Genomic DNA, 10,360 nt, shown 5'->3' on the forward strand with positions numbered 1-10,360 from the left:
TTGTCCCGCCTGGGACATGACTCATCCCTCTGTCTGGTGTATCCACGCTGTATATGCTATCTGTTAGTCACTTAGCTATTTCAGTTATCATATAGACCGTGGTGGCGGTATCGCAGTGCTTGTGTTCAAGTTGCCTTTATTTTACTTAATAATGGCTCCAAAGCACAAGAGTGGTGATGCTGGCAACTCAGATATGATAAAGAGAAGCTGGGAAGTGCTTCCTGTAAGTGAAAAGGTGAAAGTTCTCAATATAATAAGGAAAGAAAAAAAATTATATGCTGAGGTTGCTAAGATCTATGGTAAGAACGAATATTCTATCTGAAATTGTGAAGGGAAAAAAATTCGTACTAGTTTTGCTGTTGCACCTCAGACTGCTAAGGTTACAGCCATAGTGTGTGATAAGTGCTTAGTTAAGATGGAAAAGCATAAATTTGTGAGTACAAGTGAGTTCTGATTGACAAAAACGTGTTGTGCCAGAAAGCATTGAGCCTATATGAAGACTTTAGCAAGAGATCCCCTGAAATGAGTGACATCAAGCCATTTACTGCAAGTAAGGAATGGCTACCCAGATTCAGGAATAGATTTGATGTTCTATCATTTCACATCATTACAAGAAGGGTGAGTACAGTTCAGTAAGATATTTTGAAGGAGAGAGACAGAGCGACCACAATTGCATAACTTCTATTACAGTATATTATTATAATTGTTCTATTTTATTCTTAGTTATTGTTGTTAATCTCTTACCATGCCTAATTTATAAATTAAGCTTTATCACAAGTATGTTTAGGAAAAACATAATATATGTGGGGTACCATCCAAGGTTTCAGGCATCTACTGGGGGGTCTTGGAACTTATCCCCCATGGATAAGGGAGGACTACTGTAGTGCTGTAATTTCAAATGTAAACAGTAACAAGCAACCCTTTAGATTTAAGGTGAGAACTGGACTCTTCAAAGTGGTTTCTATCTGTTGCTGTACTTAGTGAATTGATTGGACATTCTTGAATTGCAGTCCATTTCATATGCTAAGAATATTTTTCATATCCTAATGTGGGTTCATGTTTTACCAAAAGGAAGTAAAAGACCCATCCATAGCAGTCTTAGGAAAGTCAGAAGAAACTGACAAAGCAAGATCAAAATTGCAGAGTCGACATTGAGGAACAAGTGATTGTGTTAAGCAGCCTTATCGTCATTAAATGGAATAAAAAGTCATTAAATGCATATGAAGCCAAAGCAAAATTGAGCAGAAGAGTTAATCACCCTCATCAAGTCACATTTTTGGAAGTGGACCCTGGGAGCAAATTATCACTGCTCTTGAACACGGGTTCATTTCTTCAAGGGCAGCAGACTTGGAGCTGTGTGCAGCCCTGGTCTTGGGTTGGGGTGGAGGGGGAGGAGGATAGAGGACAGGATCCTTGACCACATAGATTTCATTTATATTGCTCAAGACATCAGTGTTTCCACAGACTCCAATCAATTTGGACCCGCAGATCTATTAAAAAATAATCTCTGTATTTAAAGGGCTTTCTCATCTGGAGAGATGTAACATGTGTATGTATTCCAGGTAAATTGGATTTAGTTGTTTAGCGCTTTGTGCCACGTGCAGAGAGCTTTATTGAATAACTGTATTGATTGATTCATGATCCCTTGGCTGTGGGAAAGGCACAAGGGGGAGATAATAATGGCCAGCCAACTGTGTCCATCCCTTCATCGCTGCTCCAGGCAGGAACCGGTAAACTATGGATCTCACTCTCCCTGAGACATCCAGAGTTCCCAGATTTGTCGTGATGTGGCTTACTTTTGTTCATCACATGTAAACTGAACCTTAAAGATTTATGCTAAGTGAAAGAAACAAGTCACAAAATGACCAATATTGGATGCTTCCAATGATATGAAGTACCTAGAATAGGCAAATTCATAGAGATAGGAAGCAGAATAGAGGTTACCAGGGGCTGGGGAAGGAGGAGTAGGGAATTATTGGGTTACAATTCTGTTTTGAATAATGAAAAATATCTGGAAATAGATAGTGATGATGGTCATACAAGTTGTGAATATGCTTAATGACACTGAATTGTACATTTGAAAGTGGTTGAAATGGTGAACTTCATGTTTTGTATATTTTACCACAAATTTTAAAAAAAGTCTGGCATGATGAAGAGTCAGACAGACACAGGTGTGAATTCCCAATTTGTCACCTATCTGTATGAACTGGGCAGGTGACTAACATCTCTGAACCTCTGGCTTCTCATTTTAAAAACGGAGATGACAATGGCTAACTCACTAGGTAGGATGTAAAATCTCTACCCAGGACTTAGCACAAAGTGTGAGCACTCAGTACATGCAGAGGTGACAGTGGTGGCAGTGTTAGAGTTATTGTTAGCTCCGAAGTTCCACACCAAACACTTACACACATGGACAGTGAGCATCGCTCACCACACACACTGATGAATGGTTAAACTATAACTGAGAGTTCGCTCTTGTTCTGGAAGAACTTTTTTCAGCAGAATGCCGATGAAGAACCAGGTGTTTGTGAAATGTGGCCGCGTTAAGTTAAATGAGCCTTTTCTGGATGCCAGATGGGAACATAAAGCTGTTGGAAACCCCAACAGTCTTTCCTTGTTGGTTTTCACATGACTGACAAATGATTTGACCACAGCACAGAGGGGCTGCCCATGCGTTCCTGTCGCCAGCTCCATTGCTGCTGTTTAGGAAAAGGAGAGGTGCTCGAGCAGACACTCATAACCCTTAAAAATAGGCGGCTTGTGATAGCAGCCTCGGAGGAGGCCTTTCATGATGGCACGGCTGAGGGGACATGCTGATTACAGGGTTCTCGGACGGTCCCTTCAGCTGAGTCCAGTCATCCGTGCCTCATGTGTCGGGAAATTGAGTTCCATGGAGAGAGAAGTGGAAGGTACCAACCAAGTTGGGAAAGACCCGCAGAAAGCATTTGAATGCATCTACATATTAGGCTGTTTGGCTTCTGCGTTCCATACAGCAAATGATCAACCCCCTTCCTCATACATATTAAATCTGCTTCCCATGCACGTTAACATATTTTCAAATAAGTTTATGTCAAATTCTTATGGATATTGCCTGCAGCTCCCTAATAAAGCCCAGCTGTAGACCTGGAAACTTAGTCTTTGAACATTTGGAAGCAACTCTGCAGGCTTCCTCCTTTGCTTGAGACACATATGGCCACAGAAAAATAATGTGCCTTTGTGTTTAACCCTTTGGGCCTTCGTGGAGTGAGCTTTAATGTATCTAAAGGTTCCCCAACAATCTCTAAGAGTGAATACACCTCCTGAAAGTCACCCATCGCCCCCTCCAAGTCCTCTGTGAGCCATTCGGCAGGACTGCCTTAAGGTATGGCTAAATGTTCCTTTCTGGGTGTGTTTAACTGGAAGCGAATAGGTTTTCAGGTGGTACTTAGTGTCTCACACGGGTCAGTTGCATAGTACCTGTTCCTGCTATGAAATTAATTAGCCACTTGGTATAAAAACACAGACTAATTAATCACCGTAGTCCAGCTATGCATAGGTAACTATCTTGGAGTATAACTCTCTAGACTTTTTTCAGTACACGAGTATCAAGTTGCATCTTTCACAAAAGTGAGATTATACCCTACACACTGTTTTTAAACCTGCCTCTATCAAATACCAATATATTGTGGACTTCTATCCATATCGTATCCTTATAAAGGGCTACTTAGGTCTTATTATGTGAATTTCATGTATTTTATTTAACTAGTTTTCTCCTGTTGGACTTTTAGGTCTTAATCCCAGGTATGAGCTGGGCTTAGGTTCAGCTTTGTTTACAGAACACTCCAGAGGGTAGTGGCTTAAACACGACACGATTCTTTCTCCTGATGTCAGGCAGTCCAGAGCTGGGCGGGATGGCTGGCCGGCACCCAGGGACTCGGGCTTCTTCTACCTTTCCGCTCAGTCATTTTCCTGGAGAGCTTCCATCCTCAGGGCCACTTCTTGGCCCCAAATGACTACAGGAGCTCTGAACATCACATCCAAGTTCGAGGTAGTGCAGAGGAGAAAGGAAGGAAGGGTCCAGAGGGGTCCTCCCCAGATAAGTCAGCTGCCTTTACATAGCCTCCCTCAGTCCCATGCAACACCCCCACTTTCCTGTGGTTGGGCAGACTCAGCTGCAGGGTGGCCGTGAAGGGGAGTCAGAGCGTCCTACCGCTAAGGAAAAAGGGAAAGAAAGGATACCGAGTAGTGACTAGTGGTTTCTGCCACACCAATTTTTGACCTTAAAATCAATACTGTCATCTATCTCTTCTAGCTAAATATTTTTACACATCCATGATTATTTCCTTAGGATTTATGTTGAGGAAATAATTGTGTCAGGTCAAGAGTAAGCTCATTTAAAAATGTTATCTATTTTTTTTTGTTATCGCAAAAGCAATGTATGCTTCTTGAAAAACAATCCAAATGTGGGCGAAACATAAGCTGTTTTAATACATAGTGCCACTCCGAAATGTGGTGCCAATCCCCATGCATTAGCAGTGCATAGAGGGGGCAGTTCCCTCTATTCTTACCCGGTCCCGCTTGCCCTGTTGTCTTATCAACAAATCTGAGAAGTAAAAAATACGTTAATTTGTATTACTTGATTTCTCACCAATGAACTTTGCCGAGTTTTCTAAGTGCTCATTTGAAAGATAACTTTAAAAGGTTCCTTTATAGATTGAATATTTGCTTGGTGAGTATCATGTGTTCTAATGTTATTTTTTTTTAAAGTTGTCACTTGCCTTTAACTTTATTTACAGTGTTATTGTCATGTACAATGAAAACATTGTATACACTCAAATCTATCTTTTCCTAGAGGGCTTCTCTATGGGGTAAGTGCTACCACTTAAAAGAAGCAAATACTTTGTATTTTCTGGGGGAAAATGAAAAAGTTCTGTGTTGGACTGGAATTAAAGTCCAAGTGTTGAGAGCCAGCCCTGTTAAGCGGGCAGTCGGTGAGGCGGTGGTCTCCCTCCCTCTCTCCGAGCACAGGGCCTGTGCCCATTTCCTAAGACACCCTGAGTATGTTCCATCAATACAGCAGTACGGGGAGCCTCCCCTTCCGCCATGGTTAGGTTTCAGAGGACTGATATGTAAGCAACATACTTGTTTTACTAGAATTCTATTTTTTCTTTAACTTACATTATGCCTAATTTTAGGGAAATACTTCACAAACTAGACACGTAAATATTTATTAATTCAAATTGAGCCTCCCAGTGCCTGAGAAGCTGAGTGGAATTGTGGGAAGAATGTGAGCCTTGCAGCCAAACAGCCTGAGTTGAACTCCTACCAGCATTTATTGCTTCTGGAGCTCTAGGCAGGTTATGTGACCTGGCTGGGCCTCAGTTTATCTGGGCAGTTAAAAGGATTAAAGAAGGTAGGCGAAGTTAAAGCACCTGACACCACAATTAGCTCCCAGTGATGGAGACCATCAACAGATGTTCCCCTAATCTGCCCAGAAATGAAAGCATTTAAGTGTATTGGTAATTGGTATTACCTTTGGTACTAAGAATTCCTTTACAATAAAAGTAATCACATCCTTTTTTTTTTTGTGGTTCACATTTTCAAATACTAAAGTAGCCAGAATATAACAGGACCTCCCTGGCCTTTCCTGCTCCTTCCTTTCTGCCATGGGGTCAGTCTTACATTCCCAGAACATCCTCTCTCCACCCCCAAAATCAATTCCAGTTAATGGGAGGCGAGGGTGGGGTGGGGGCAGATGGGTTAATACACATTACCCAAGGCCAGGAAGCCAGCAAGTCATTGATTCCTTCTCTTGACTTTTAAGAATTAAAACTGTTCAGATCTCTTAGACTGAATAGGATCTTACACATCCTCCAGGAGGAGAGGGCCAAGAGTTTTTGTTTATGGTCTGGCCGGACCTGGAGAAAAGAAGCCCAAAGGAAGAAAGGGCTTGCGTAGAATTTGCAGTTCATGGTGGGGCGGAAACCAGGGCTGCAGGTCCAGGTGCCCCTTCTGCCCTCCACGTCCCGCCCTCCACGTCCTTCTGTGCTGACGACCTGACACGGTGAGTCGCTCCCAAGCTTTAGCATCAGAGGTCAAGACATCCATTAGTTGCAGCCTTGAGAAGAGCCGTTTCGTATCCAGGGGGAATCATATGCCAGATGAATAGGAACATTAGTGATTTTCATTTGCTCTGCGCTAATTTCTCTTGAGAAAGGTAAGCGGACCTTTGAAAGCCACAAGCTGGCAGCTTTCATTCTGTGCTATTTCCGAGGTCTTGGCAGAAGAGCTGACTCTCCAGCCCAGATCTCTGAGAACTCCGCAGAATCTGGTGCAGGCTGTTCCTGTGAACTAAGGTTTTGACAAGCATCCACAGTATCTGGGCGATATGGAGGGGAACGGGAGCACGTGCTGAGGCCCCAAAGTCCACGTCGCTTCCAGCACTGGGCTGATCAACAGCCAAACAAAGCACTCGGGACGTCCTGGGCAGGGTTCTTGCCGGTGAGGTGGGTGTGGAGGGAGCGGGGAGGTGAGGCCTGCTAGACGTGGTGACCTGCCACGTGCCAGCCAGGGTCTCCCAGCTGTGGAGAGCATGGTTCATAAATATCAATTACCACTTGTCCGTCTGGGCCTGGCAGGTTCTATGAGTTTCCAAGCAAAATAGCTTTAATAATTTCATCGGTGGAATTCGCTAACCTGGAGTTTTAGTTTAATCCCAGGAAGCTCATGTAATGTGCATTTGGGTGATAAGTGGGTGGGCTGTGGTGCCTTTGGGAAAACTGGTTTGATCCAAAAATTTATTAGTAAATTTAAAATGGAAAAAATGATTCTGGCACTAGACAGTTTCCTCTGGCTTTTTCGTCCTTTTGGAATGCCCACGTAGCTTAGTGGGTAAAACGCTCTGGGACACAATCCAAAGTTCACATTCGCTGTAGTAGAGAGAGGGCCTCTGACCCACTCTCCCTGGCATCCCTGTCCCCTGTGTCTTATCAAAGTGCCAGTCTTCACCACAATGGATGTTAACCGAGGAGCTGGAGTCCCGGGGCCTGTGACTGGAATGCTAACATTTCAGGGTGTGCCCGATGAGTTACTGGAACAGGTGACCAATCTGTGTTTCTCTGAAAGAGTTAATGTAGTCTGGCCGGTGTGGCTCAGTAGATTGAGCATCATCCCATGCACCAAGAGGTATTGGCTCAATTCCCGGTCAGGGCATATGCCCAGGTTGTTGGCTCGATCTCCAGTAGGGGGCATGCAGGAGGCAACCAATCAATGTTTCTCTTTCATTGATGTTTCTATCTCTCCCTCTCTCTCTGTCTAAAATCAATAAAAAACACATTTCTTTTAAAAAAGTTAATGTGCATCGCAAAAGAGACTTGCTCAGAGAAGAGATGGGAACAAGGGCGGACAGGAGAACAGCATGTTATATGTTTCAAGCACGAGTCCTCCCAGCAGGCCCCTGGACCTCATCTGAGCCCCATGGAGAGGGTGGCAGGCACTAGCCAAGCAGTCGTTTTCATTAGGACTGTGGCCTGTGGCAGCGCCAGCCGTGCCACTTCAGGGCCCAGGGGACTGAGGACAGCACAGACCGGGACAGGGAGTGCCACACAGTGAGAGCTCCAGGGAACCTGGCTCTGTGTTGGCACCCAGAGGGAATCGCTCTGGGCTCTCTTCAGCTAGCACCCTGGCACGGACAACAGTGTTCCCATGGAGGGCAGCCAGCAGCAATGGTCGGAATGAGTCTGGCCCTTTCTTGGCTTTGTGGAGAGTTGACATCAACTAGGGGCTCAAATAGAACCAACGGGCTGTTTGTGACTCAGCATACACCTCCGGATCTCTCTGAAGTAACTAGATAGGACTTTGTGTGCACAGGGGCCAGGGAATTTGGGGCCCTGTTAGTGAGACTTGCTCAGAGCCTGGGGAAGCTCAGGCTCTTCTGCATTCTCTTCCTTCCTCCAGAACAGGAGCCACCAAGGAGTGTGAGGGACATGGGCAATGGTGCTGGGGCTCTGGGATTCTCTTCAAGCTGTCCTCCAAGTTGCCTGCTCCCTCTTTTTCACTGCTCCTTCCCTTCCTTCTGCACTAGCCCTTTCATGTTGCTGTTGTCGTTCTCCTTACTGTTGTTTCCCATCGCACTGACTCAGTTTCTCACATTTGTGCTGGTGCTTCTTCATCATTGTGGATCGTGTGTGTGTGTGTGTGTGTGTGTGTGTGTGTGTATGTGTGTGAAAGAAAAAGTGACTTTCTGATGAAAGCAAAGGACAGATAACAGTTTAGCACATATAGACCTTGGCCAAGACCTTGGGGTCCGCCTGCCCTTGGACAGGTCTCCTGCCTCGTCTCCACGGATCCAGTGTTGTGTAGGAACAGAGCCCTGGGATGGCAACCCTAACCCTGGGGAACCCTGTCTCTCTCCGGGGCTGCTTCCTTGTTAGGAGGGATCAGCTAATCTCAGAGGGCCTTTGGTTTTGAAATGGTGTAAATGTCTTTTTCTGGCCCCTTTCACTCCCCAGGGATCCCATGAAAAGTAGGGTATGTGCATGGGAGGACTGGCTAAGCTAAATACAAGAGTGGGACAGAATCCTCCAGGACCGAGAAATGGCAGTGGGGACAAGAGGCTCACAGCAAGTGATTCCTGGCTTTGTACTGTTTCTTCAGGTCCAAGTTCAGGTCTAGGCTCCCAGCAGGTGGGGTCTGCCCCGCTTCAGTAGTAGGGGCAGCTGAAGGCCTCCCAGGCTCCAAGGCTGCCACCTGGCTGCAGGTGCAGAAAGGCTTCCAGCAGTCCTGGGTCTCGCCAGACACAGCACCCATAGCAGTGGCACCGTGCTGACTGCAGGCTGTGGCCACCTAGTCACATTGATCACATAGGGGCCCAAGGTGTCCACCAGGTAGTCATGAAGATGCCAGCACTTCTCCTGGAACAGGAACCTCCCTGAGCTCTGGTGTGTGAGGCAGGCATGGGCCAGGACAGGCAGGGATGTGGGTGCCCAGCGCCTGCCACGAGGAGGGCCTCCTCCAGGTGGCATTGGACAAATGCCTGGTGGTGAGCATCCGGCAGCCTGGGTGGGAGGTGGATGCTGGGGAAGAGGGCTCTGGAGGTGGCCAGAGCCAAAGCAGTTGGGTTTTGTGGGCAAGGGTGGCTAGGTGGCAGTGGCCCGTGTAATTGGAAGCCAGACTGTGCCAGCCATTGCCACAGGCCAGAAAGCGATAGAAGCCTCAGAGCCCACAGTGTCTGGCCCAGCCACACTGTGCCCTCCATCAGTGCACGGGCTGCTGTTCAAAGCCAGTACAGGCCTGTGGAGCTGCTCCTGGGAGTCCAGGTCGGGGAATACCAGTTGTGCTCAAGCCCATGAGGCTGCCTGATAGGCCCAGGGTGGGGTGGCCCCAGTTCCCAGCCCAGAGTGGACACTACTCTTCCCAGTCCAGCATTGCCAGCTCCCAGGCTGCAGTGGATCTGGTAGGTAGCCCGTGCCAGGTGGTGGACAAGGAACAGCCTGAGGGACACCCCATTGTGAGCTCTGCCTCTGGGCCCAAGGTAGGGATAGAGGTTGAGCTGGTTCTTGTAGAAGATGGTGATATTCTGGCCATGGAAACTCTGGCCATGGTTGGCTGTGATGCCCAGGGCCTCTAGTGGCAGGTGCATGCCAAAGTGGGCCCCTACTGTGTGCTGAAGGTACATTCTACAGCACAGAGAGGGAGTGTCCAGGGGCCTGCAGCAGGGGCTGGCCACTCCTCAGGCCTAGGGCCACCCCTAGCACCAGGGCCGGGCTAGCTGCATGGTCATGCCCCAGTAATGGAAACATGTTGAAGCTGGATTGCAGGATGCTTGGTGTCCTGGCCCCACACAGATCCAGATCTCACCATTGTAGATCTTGATGCCAAACCCATCCCTGCCAAGGTAGTGAGCCCTCTATCTGAGTATTAGGCTCCTCATACTTTTGCTTCCTAATCTTCTTACAGCCTTCCCATTCAATGCACTTAAGAACAAACTGCTACCAAGCATAGTAACAGGACATGTGAACAGTTTTGCAAAGCATCTCATGAAAGAGTAAAAGAGGTCCATCTCTAATTCCTTTGCTATTGGAGAATTCTCTATTCCATACCCCTTTTCTTATGGCTCATTTTTCACATTCATTAAAAAATTTCACATTCTTAACTCTAGCATTTCTCCTTCTAGACTGGAATTCCATGAAACAATCCAATACTCTCAGGTTTTCCTTATGAAACAGAAGCAGTAGCTTCTGTTTGTTTAAACTTAGAAAAATCAATGATTTCAAATTGCAAATTCAGTTAAAATTTACTTTGCAGTAATGTTGTAGGATAATATTGCCAGAGTTTGGAAGCAGAAAGCAAATGAGGCAGGAAAACAAGATAATCGAGAGGA

At 46.3% G+C, this 10,360-nt stretch overlaps 1 pseudogene; it reads right to left on the bottom strand.

The window, feature by feature from the left end:
• Positions 1 to 8,595: 8,595 nt before the first annotated feature.
• On the bottom strand, positions 8,596 to 9,779 carry LOC102422186 (annotated as a pseudogene).
• Between the last annotated feature and the right edge of the window lie 581 nt (positions 9,780 to 10,360).

The sequence above is a fragment of the Myotis lucifugus genome, unplaced genomic scaffold, assembly GCF_000147115.1.
Source record: "Myotis lucifugus unplaced genomic scaffold, Myoluc2.0 scaffold_83, whole genome shotgun sequence".
NCBI lineage: Eukaryota > Metazoa > Chordata > Mammalia > Chiroptera > Vespertilionidae > Myotis > Myotis lucifugus.